The 11,003-nt window shown below is 44.9% G+C and overlaps 1 long non-coding RNA gene across 1 annotated transcript in view; it reads right to left on the bottom strand.

Moving 5' to 3' along the window:
- Positions 1-11,003, bottom strand: part of LOC109290659 — a 21,960-nt gene that overhangs the window by 7,995 nt on the left and 2,962 nt on the right. Inside the window, exon 2 of the long non-coding RNA XR_002095648.1 lies at positions 8,021-8,028. This is a non-coding gene — a long non-coding RNA (uncharacterized LOC109290659). The remainder of the gene's footprint in view (positions 1-8,020; positions 8,029-11,003) is intronic.

Raw genomic sequence — 11,003 nt, 5'->3', positions numbered from 1 at the left:
CCCCGTCCCAAGCCAAAGATCCCTTTTTCCCCCCCATCTCAGTTAGGAAAACTGCTGAACTGATGCCTGAGGGAGCAATCAAAAACCCAGGAGCCTCCTTCATCTGCCTTCTCCTCGTGCTTATGTATATCTACACACTTGCTAGAGATTTGGGTGAAGAGGGGTGGATTCTTAGAACGATCCATCTCGGACCAAATGCAATGGGTGCCATTTCAATATTGGGTTAGAAAGACCCAAGAAGGGTGTTCCTATCATTAAGGGACTAGACAGGTGTATAGGTAGTTTGAGTTTGATTACCAGCTCCACCACCCATTGACCATATGCGAGGAATATAACTTTTCTGTGCCGTGACGCAGGCGTTCTAAATCGGGATACTCACTCTTCCTTTCATGCAGCATTTGCCTGTCTATGAGATTGTAAACACTCGGAGCAAGAAATTGCTCTTACTTCACAGTCCCAGTACTGCGGGGTTCTGATCTTCAGGAGGACCTCTAGGTGTTACCACAATTTAAATACATGTGATCCAAATATAAATTCACACTACTTAAAAGCATTTTGAAGGACCAAGAACATCTTCATATTAGGTTCTACAGCAACAAAATATTCTTCAACAATTAAGAGGGAAAAGTGGAATCACAGAAATAAGATTTGTGTGCCAAAGACAGGAAAATGAAAGCAAGTACACAAGGGTGGCACAATCCAGCTCCAATATAATATGGTGTTTATATTCTCCCTTTAGGTCAACTGAAAGCTTCAAGAGAAATATTGAGAAAAGCTCTCAAAAACAAAACTGCCCTTTTTTTTACATCAATGGGGGGACAGAAATCAGAACAAATACCTACAAATATTATTTTATGGGGAATAATTTTATATTTTAGCATGCATTTGAAACACCAGATTTGCTTTACATTTTGATCCAAGTATCATAACCATAGTGAATTCTGAACTCAAAATCCAACAGTAAACGTGTCCCTTTTGAAAACATTCATATATAAGCAAATAAATCACACTAATTTACTTTAAAGAAAAAAAATCTGTCTGGTAGGTGGGAAGGGAGGAAAGTACCAGTAATTATGTGGCCCATAACATTTGGAGTTAGTATCCCATGAAAACACATTATGTGAAGTCTAGGAGAAAATAAATGGAATCCTGATCATTTGAGCACACTGTCCCATATAATTAAGGGTCAAACCTATTCATTATCTTCTTTTATTTAAGATTCATGTTATTGTTAAAGTTATTCAGTGAAACCATCCAAGGTCTCCTTCCAAGAGGTTACTCTAAGTCTTAAGTGACGTCATTAAACCATCCTTTCCTCCAACGTCTGTATTCTCCTTGGCCTTTAAAGGCCAACTTCCACTTTCTGTTAGTTTAAAGAGGATTCAGAGGTTTTCTTCTATTGGTGTACAAACACTGACCCTGGCAAGGGGTCCAGAAGTGTTCATCTTTAATCTGATGAACAGTCCCTCAGATGCGAGCGGAGTGACACTCATGCTTAAATTTAAGCATTATCTTAAGTCTTGGCAGGAGCTCTCACAGATAATTAGTCATTGTTACCAGTCCCCTGGAGTGACAAATTTACCAGTTTTCCCTGTAATTTCATGTTTTTAAATTACTATCACCCTCCCCAAATTCTGAATGCTCCAGGTCCTAGAAAACTTGATTCTTCTGCAGTCCAAGCTTTGAATTCAGTACAGATGCCTGATATTATATCCAACCTCTGTACTCATTCCAGCAGTCAAGCTCAAATGATAGCCTTATAAAATGCTATTGCCTCTGCCTGTGTGACACAAATAACAAACCCAGCAGATAAGCATGTTGCAATAATGCCAGGAAACTGGTCTTGTGTGTGTGCAACTAAAACATCAATGCTACTGCAGCTCCAATTCTAAGCCCATTATGACTTAAGAGAATTTCAGGTCAATGATACTCTAGTGTTGTGTCCCCCACCCCAAATCTATTAATGTGGTATAATTTTACTTCATCCAATCAAAAAAAAATCCTAATAACCAACACCCAATCAGCACAATGCTCTTTCCCCCTCTAGTGCTGGCTGGGCTATAAGAGCATAAGAAATGTCATAGTGGGTCAGATCGCAGGCCCATCTAGCGTAGTATGCTGCAGCTCACAGTGGCATGGAGTGCACACTAAGAGTGCTAGTACTTGCGGTACCTATCCATACTGAACTGTCCCGTTCCCTCTTCTCTTACAGCTTCAAGCATTTAGAGGCTTTGAAAGTCCTAACCTGCAGCCCTCCTATCACATTTAATACCCACAGATAGACCTATCCTGCATGAATTTGTCTAATTCTCTTTTTAACCTGGGTAAATTGTAAGTCTCTACCATGTCTAAAGATGCAGAACCACACAAGTCAATCACACTATTTTATAGACCTCTGTCATAAACAGCTCTTAGTTGCCTTTTCTAAGCTCCAGAGTCCTAGCTTATTTAGTTTCTCCTTGCAGAAAAGCCTCTCAATATCCTTAATGATCCTCACTGTCCTTCTCTGTACATTTGCTGCCTCTCCTGTATCCTTTTGGAGGTGTAGGGACCAGAGCTGCACACATGCAATGCTCAAGGTGTGGATATACGACTGATTTACAAAGTGGCATGACCCTATATTGCTTTCGACTAACTTCTTGATCATTGCTAACATTTTATTGGCTTTTTGACTTCTGCTGAGCATTGGGCTACTGTTCTTGGAGAACTATCTACAATATTTTCAAGATCTTTCTTGAATAGTACCAATTAATGTAAAGCTCATCTTCATACATGTACATTTTGGGGTACTTTTCCTCCATGGATCATTTTGCACTTAGCAATGAACTTCAGCCATTTTATTTCCCATTCACTTTTATTACGATATCTATCCAGTTGTTTAGAGTCAGCTTTTGGGGGGGGGGGTTACTCCTCTAAAGCAGGGGTGCTCAACCCCTGAACCATGGAGCCATGGCTTGTGGCTCCCCACATGCCATGACATGATGGTGTGGGAGCAGTATACTGTCACCCCTCCCTCACTGCCAAATAGCCAAGCCCTGCATGGCTGAATTGAGCCTGGGCCATACCCCCTCCCACCATGGGACCAGGTTGGGATTGGGCCACCCCTTCCCCCATGTAGTTGCATTGGGGCTGGGTTACTTCCTGCCTCCCTCCATGTGGCTGTCTCAGACCTCACCACTGCCCCATCTGCATCTGTCCCACCAACAGACCAAGCACTGTTGCTCATCTAGCTTGTAGGGCATAAAGGTTGAGCGCCATAAAGGTGTCACTTGCAAACTTTACCACTTAACTATTAACACTTCTTTCAGAATAATTTATGTATATGTTAAATAGCATGGGGTCCAACATAGACTCTTGTGGGCCCCACTGCTTACCTTCTTCTAATGTGAGGACTAGGCCACATACAAAAGTTGATGAGGCTGCATCAGTCTCAGGCTCAGGCAGCTGAAGCATGTGCGTTTAAATCGTGAGGTTTCAGATTCAATCCACACAGATAACAACTTGCACAGGGATGCAGGATTCTGTACACAGTATGTAGAAAGATGTATGTGGGTAACTAACTGTGTCTTGTGGGGCAGAAGCAGAAAACTAACAACCTTATTTTAAGAAGGAATTATGATCCCTGCCTGCAATCACTAGATGAAATCGTTGCTTGGAGGGTAATTTTTTATGCAGTGACTACCATTAGTGAACTCATAGTGAACTCATTCATAGTTGTTAGGGGCTGGAAGGGACCTTATAGATCATCAGGTTGAGCCCCCTGCACTTGGGCAGGCAAGACTGCTGGGATCAGATTACCGCAACAAGATGGGCATCAAGATGCTTTTTGAAGATTGCTCCGGGCGGGGAGGGGAGCCTGTTCCAAACTCTTGGTATTTGACTTGTAAAGAAGATTTCCTTATATCTAGCCTGAAGTGATCCTCAATCAGCTTGTGCCCATTATTTCTTGCCCTCCCCTGCAGGTCTTGGTGAAGAGATGCTCCCCCAGGCCCTGATGTACTTATAGGCTGCCACCAAGTCCCCTCTAAGTCTCGTCTTCTCCAGGCTGAACTGTCCCAAGTCTTTCAGCCTCTCCTCATATGACCTGGTCTCTAGGCTTCTAATCATGTATGTGGCCCTCCTTTTGTCTCTCTCGAGCTTCTCCTTATCCTTCCTGAAGTGCAGCACCCAGAACTGGACACAGCAGCTGCGGTCTCACCAAGGCCGAGTAGAGAGGGAGGTTGACATCCTTTGCCTTGCTCAAGATGCCTCAGTAGATGCGTGCCAGCGTTTGATTAGCTCCGACAGCTACAGCATTGCATTGGTGGCTCATGTTCATTTTGTTGTCTATCACGATACCCAGGTCTTGTTCAGATGTGGTGCTGGCAAGTGTAGCACTGCCGAGCCTGTAAGTGTGGTGCAGATTATTTCTCCCCAGATGGAGCACTTCACATTGCTCTGTATTAGATGACTTCAGGTGGAGGTCTGCCAACATGGCGAGCCTGTCTAGGTCGGCCTGTATTGCCAGTCTGTCTTCAAGCGTGACCACACTTTCCCATAGTTCGGTGTTGTCAGCGAACTTCGCTAGTTCACTTTTAATATCATCCCTCATAGCTACTGAGGAGTATCCTGGACATGCCTCTGAGGCTTCTGATCCTGGCCACACTTGGAAGCAGGATACTGGAGTTATTCTTGGTCTTATTTGATACATTTGGGGAGTGGATAATAAAAGGTTCTCTATAAACTATAAAGGGATCTTGGGAATATACTCAGATAGGGAATCCTACAGATGGGCATCCCTAATATAAACTAGATGCATCTACATGAAACATTTACTGTTGAGTTGACTAATTAGCCCCACAATAAAATGTCACCTTCTGTACATGCAGTGCTATTAGGATGGAGTAAACTAATTTACTCTGCCATAAGCTAGTACTACCAGACACCCAGTAAGGGTGGCCAAAATTTGGGATGGGCTTCGAAGGGAGATGGTGCTCTCCCCTACCTTGGGGGTCTTTAAGAGAAGGCTGGATAGGCATCTGCCTGGGGTCATCTGACCCCGGCACTCTTTCCTGCCTAGGCAGGGGGTCGGACTCAATGATCTGTTGAGGTCCCCTCCGACCCTAGCATCTATGAATCTATGACACAAGTACTATCCTATAGGAGAGTTATTTACTCCACTGCAATACATGTGTAGACACTGATGGGGCTAACTGGGGCATGAGGGTGCTTCAGTGCAGGGGCTGCCTGCCAGCTAGTCCCACACTGGAGCACCCTCATGCCCCAGTTAGCCCCTCCACTGCACATTGAGCTGGGTTGGAGCATCCCTGGGCTGGCAGGCTGACCCCCAGGATCCCCTATCAACTGGGGCTGCTCTGCCCTACAGTCCTGTACTGCAATCCAGGGTACATGTGTAAAGACTGTGCCTGGGGACAATAAACTCTGGTGCAAACTGCACCAGAGTTTATTCAGTTGCATTAATTTCACATGTAGATGAGTCGCAGAGTGGTGAAGAGCAAGAACGTAAATGAAACCAGCTGAAACCCAAAGGGTGCATCTACATGTCAACATATGGAAATGTTGCTATAGTGCCATGCTTTAGTACTTCCTTTTGAAAGTACTAAGCACAGCGTATGGCTAGTTTTCATCGCTATATTGCCATAGTGGGAGTGTGCCGGTATGCTATACTCGGGAGTGTGCTGTTATAGCAACATAGCTGGCAATCATGTGTAGACACATGTGATTGCTACATCACCATAGTGTGCTGTATGGTGATGTAATGCATTGCTATGTCACTGTAGGGTGATGTGTAGATATGCCCAAACTAACATACAGCATACAACTAGCATACAGCAAGAGAGACTGGACAAAACCCACTCAACTGGAGCCACAGCCACACTGAAAGTCATATAAGGAGGTGGGGGTGGATTTAATGGTGTTGCTGTCAATTTTGCACTCTTTTTGAATCAAAGAAATTCACTCAATGTCCCAGAAAACCATAATTGGGTTGCTATTCCTCCATTAGATCACATTGGCAAAGCTTTTCAGAGCATGGCAAATATAGCTACTGGCTTAACAATTCAGTGTAGTAATAAAACCTGCTTATCTAACATCCTGCTTATTACCATCTTTTTTCTTTAACAATCCAAGCATCCCTGTTCTCTGAAGGAAGAAAACAAAGTGTCCCATCTCCCTGAGAGGTTATTATGCTTTTTCATTATAGGATGTTATGTTATTATTATAACTGTCCACCCATTATTAGTGCCCACTTCCATTGGGATTGTGAAACTCTGGCAGAAACACTCATTGAAACTGAGAGACATGCCTTTGTCCTAATCATATGTTACAATCTAGTTTTGCATTACAAACTATGATTAATGCTGATAAACCTGCCTCCTTTCCATTTTCATGCAGCCTTTTAATTTCAGCCAACTTCCAAGTGGAAGATCACATTAGATATATAATGGGTAATATGGTGTACACATACTGGTGGGAAAAAGGAAAAACTGGCTTTAATTTAAGAGACCTAGGGAAGTCCTCCCAGATCCCTTTTGCAGGGACTGAAGGATGAAAGCTGGCTCCAATCCAGCAAAGTATTTCAGCACATTAAGCATCAGAGTGGACTTTCAGTGTTACTGCACATGGAAAGCAGGCAGGATGTCAGAGAGGAAAGACTCTTGTGAATCACGGGGACTGCGGCTGTGCAGGTGTTTGATGTGCATATGGGTATAATTATTCACTTCTTGGGTGAGGGTGAGCCAGGGTTAGTAGATCTGCCTAGTTACAGAAAATGCAGGAGGGACATCTGGAGAGTGGCTAACGTTACTATAGCAACAGTTGAGTAGCAACCATTTAAAGATCTATAGACAGCTAGAAAAAAAGATTTCTACTTCCTATGCAGACTTTCTTGTCATACAGCAAATGTCCTCTGGCTATATACTGGCTCCACAATTTGAATCTCTAGAGAGGAGTTTGTTCTCCTTATTTCCCTTAATGGTTCAATAAGATCTGCAAACAGCCTCTCTCCTGGGTGTGTTTAAAGCCCGTTGGAGAAAGAAAGCTAGCCAGCTGATGAGAAAGGGAAGTAAGGAACACCCTTTGGTGAAAGAATTCAACTCTTTGCAAGCCTGGCGTAAGGTTCAGAGAGATACTGGGAAGGCCAGCGGAGAGAGTTGTGTGCTAGTTTTGTATGCTACTTCATAATCTGCAAAATAATCATGGCTTGAGTAAGCTTGAATGTTTGCTGCAATGACACCATGAGCCAGATTCCCAATGCACTTGTTTAACTTCACTGACTTAAATGGAACCGCTCTTCATTTGCACTGGTATAAGTAGAAGGACATGCAGGCAGTGTGAAGCTGCTAGAAAGTCATATCACTTAGATTGGGGCGGGCAATTATTGTGGGCAGACTGCCACTTAACAACTTCTGGCAAGCTGTCAGGGGTTGCATAGGTAGCCCCGCCCCCTGACAGTTGCCCCACCCCCTGGTTACCACAGTGGGACCAGAAATCCTGCCCCCTAACCCCTGACCTTTGCCGCTGGAAGTCCCTCCCCTTGCTGCCCACCCCCCCAATACTCCTTTTGGGAGGAGGGTTGCCATCTTAAAACCAGAAAAAAGCTCAAATTATACACTAGAAGTCAAACACCGACTATAATATACTTTAATTTTATTACAAAAAATATTTGTCATTCCTTGTTATTGTGTACTGTATATAGAAGGGATTGCATAATAACTCAAAAGTAAAGTGTTACTCTTTTATATTGTGTGTGTGTGCATATGGTGGGGTATGGGGGGGTTGTGAGAGGGTGGAGGGGGGCATAGGGTATGTTGGGGTGCATGTACACGTTGATGAGGGTTGTGGGTGTGTGGGGTGTGAGGGATGGTGGGGGGATGTAGGGACCCCGCACACATTCCCCCTATGGCATGTATCCCCTGCTGCCTGGCAGAAGCAGCAAGCGGGGAGGTCAGGGCACTCATGCCTGGTGCAGGTGCAGCTGTGGCCAGCACTGCATGGGGGGAGAGAGCAGAGCCTGCCCTACCACTGGGGCTCTGTGCTGCTTGCCTGCAGCTCCAGCACTCACAGTGATGGGAAACCCCACACTGGAGCCTGCTGCCTCCCCTGCTCCCTGCTGTGCAAGTCCCCGCACTCCTCCAAGAGTGGAGGGGAGCCCTGCCTGCTGCTTCTCCGCGGAGTCCAGCGTGGGGATTCCCCACTGCGAGTACAGAGCTGTCGGCATGCAGCTTGCAGCCCCTGCGATAGAAGCAGCTGGGTAGGCTGCGGGAGGTTGCACTCCTTGGCCCCACTGCAGCACTGGCCATTTCTATCACAGAAACTCCATGCCACGCCATGCGCCTCCAGCTCCTGCATCCCCACAGGGGAAGCTAGACCCTGCGAGGAAGCAGGAGACAGGGCTCCCCTGACTGTCGGCAGAGTGTGGGGACCTGCGCAGCAGGGAGCGGTGGAGGCAACAGGCTCTAGTGTGTGGCTTTCCCCGCTGCAAGTGCCGGAGCTGCACGTGTGTGGTGTGGAGCCTGGGTGATAGGGCAGGCTGCAGTCCCTCCCCCAACACAGACCTGGCCAGAGCCATGCCTCACCAGACACCTGTTCTGGGCATGGGCACCCTGACCTCCCTGCCTGCTGCTGCTGCTGCTGGGGCTGCACACCATGTGGGGAGTGTGTGAGAGGTCCCCACACCCCCCCCCACCCAGCCCAGCTGAGCTTCACACTCCCACTACACTTCTTGGTGCAGGTGCCATGCTGTGCTCCTGCTTCTGCCCAGTTGCCACTCCACACCTCCACCCCCAGCTTCCCACCTGTTGCCCCGAATGAGCAGGTTCCGGCTGCAGCAGGAGCCCCTCCTGGAAGCTGTTGGTTGGGCACAGCTCTTCCATCCACAAGGGTGGATGCAAGGCCCAATAGGGTATGTTGGGGGGGGTGTACATGTGGGTGCCTCACTCCTACCCTCATGGGCGGAAGGGCTGGGCAGGGTGCAATATGTTGGGGGGCACTGAGGGCTGGATGAAAGTGTTTGGCAGGCCAGATCTGGCCTGTGGGCCATATTTTGCCTATCCCTGATTTAGACCCTTCTGCTGTTTCAAGTGCCAGTGCGAAAGTTTTGGGTGCAGGGCTACAAAGGCAGAAGACACAAAGCAGGAGAGAGTGAAAAGGAGTGGGTCCAAGGGTGATGGACTTCCCATACAGGCATTCCATGAACTTATGACACAAATGGTTCCTGAAAACCGCATCTCAAGTCAAAATGCTGTAACTTGGAACCAATTTTCTCATAAGAAACAATGTTATAAATCGGGGATTGGTTCCTGAACCAAGGCCCGATACCCTGTTTTCACCAAAAATACCCCAGAATTTTATAAATCAATCAATTAAAAATGAGTAACATAGATACATTAATGTATCTATATTGTAAATAGCAATCATTGATTTAGAAGGACTTCTTTGAGGTGACTTTGCTCATTTTTTTGAAAGGCTCTTGGCTGGACTTTTTGAAGGGTTCTTCACTGGAGTGTTCTTAGGAGTCTTGGCTGCAGGTTCTTCTGGAGTCTTGTCCGTTTTCTTAAAGAAAGCATTCAGGGAAGTTTGGACAGATGTTCTCCAGGGAGATGGGCAACGCAGCGAACTTGTTTGCTGGTGTGGCGTCGCATTGGATCAAATGTTGTAAAGTTGAAACTGATTTCATAAAGTTGAAACAGGGTGTCAATTTATAAATGTTGTAAGTGTGAAACATTGTAACTTGAATAGTTGTAAGTCGAGGACTGCCTGTATTTAGTTGCAGTGGATTGCATGTATGGTGCACATCTATGCAGTAAATTTTCTCCTCAATTGAAAAGTATGTTTGCTTTTGCAATTAGCATGAGTGTTGCCCCACCCCTGCTTTTGTCCATAAGGAACATCCAAGCCAGCAGATACTTTGCTGTTAGAGCACAGGCTAATCAAGTCCATGTGCTACTAGTCCTCCAACACTATCCCACAATTCCACCTGAGCTGCATCTTCTTGGCTGACTTCTTTCTGAACTCCTCACCAGGAGTCATCTGGCTCAGTCTGTTCCTACCTACTTATTCCATTTTTCTTCCATTTTTATGGCATTTGAACAGAAATGCAGTCTAACAAATCCTCCCCCAAGCATGCTGCCAGCTGGCCTGAAACTGATATCATCCTTCTGGTAAAGCTGTAGTAGGCTATACTTAAGACTCATAATTTGAGGAAATGTATCCATAATCACTAGGTCTGTTATAATAACTCTAAGAAGTTGGCAGTGGTGGGAAATAAACAGATGGGAATCTCAGTGGGAGAAGAAAAAGGAAATCTCTGAAGACCACGTGCATGAAGGCTGAGAACTGCTAATTCGTGCCCTTGGAGTGATCGTTTCAATTATATCTGCACTATTAATGATTTTTTTTGTTGCTCAGATTATCCCCCAGTTGAGAAATTAATTCAAAACCATTTATGACTTCCCAAACTCCAATGCATTATTACCCTTTTAAATTATTGTTAACTGCCATCTTGTGTTGCTCTCGCATCGGGCTTATCAGCAAACAGTGTCATCAAGCATCTGACAAGACCTCTTACATACACACCATGATCCAGAGGATTGATGGTTGCCCACTCACTGCCATCTTATGTATTATAAATTATTTATGTAATAATCCCATAAATCAGTACATTTTATTGTAGTTCAGAAAACTTACAATCACTACAAATAAAATTATAGAAGAGGGTCTTCATGGTAGGACTTAAATTTGGGAAAAATCTAACCAACTTCTACAATTGTGTGTTATTGTAAAGAAAGTAAAGAAAGAAATTCTACTTGTCCTGCTGTGCCCATTTTTTTTCTTTAGCCATCAATTAACCATCCAGCAGACTGACCTATATCAATTACTGCCCCTGCTGGTTAAAATGCTTTTTTGAAAGAACACAGATTGACATGAGATATTAGAAACCATAAACTATTAAAGCATTTAAACCACTAACTTCTCGTATGATTCCTTTTTTTTTTTTTTTTTTT

The sequence above is a fragment of the Gavialis gangeticus genome, unplaced genomic scaffold, assembly GCF_001723915.1.
Source record: "Gavialis gangeticus isolate Ggan-Ray unplaced genomic scaffold, GavGan_comp1, whole genome shotgun sequence".
Lineage (NCBI taxonomy): Eukaryota > Metazoa > Chordata > Crocodylia > Gavialidae > Gavialis > Gavialis gangeticus.
The sequence above is the reverse complement of the archived record's forward strand: the minus strand, read 5'-3'. Positions and strand labels throughout refer to the sequence as shown.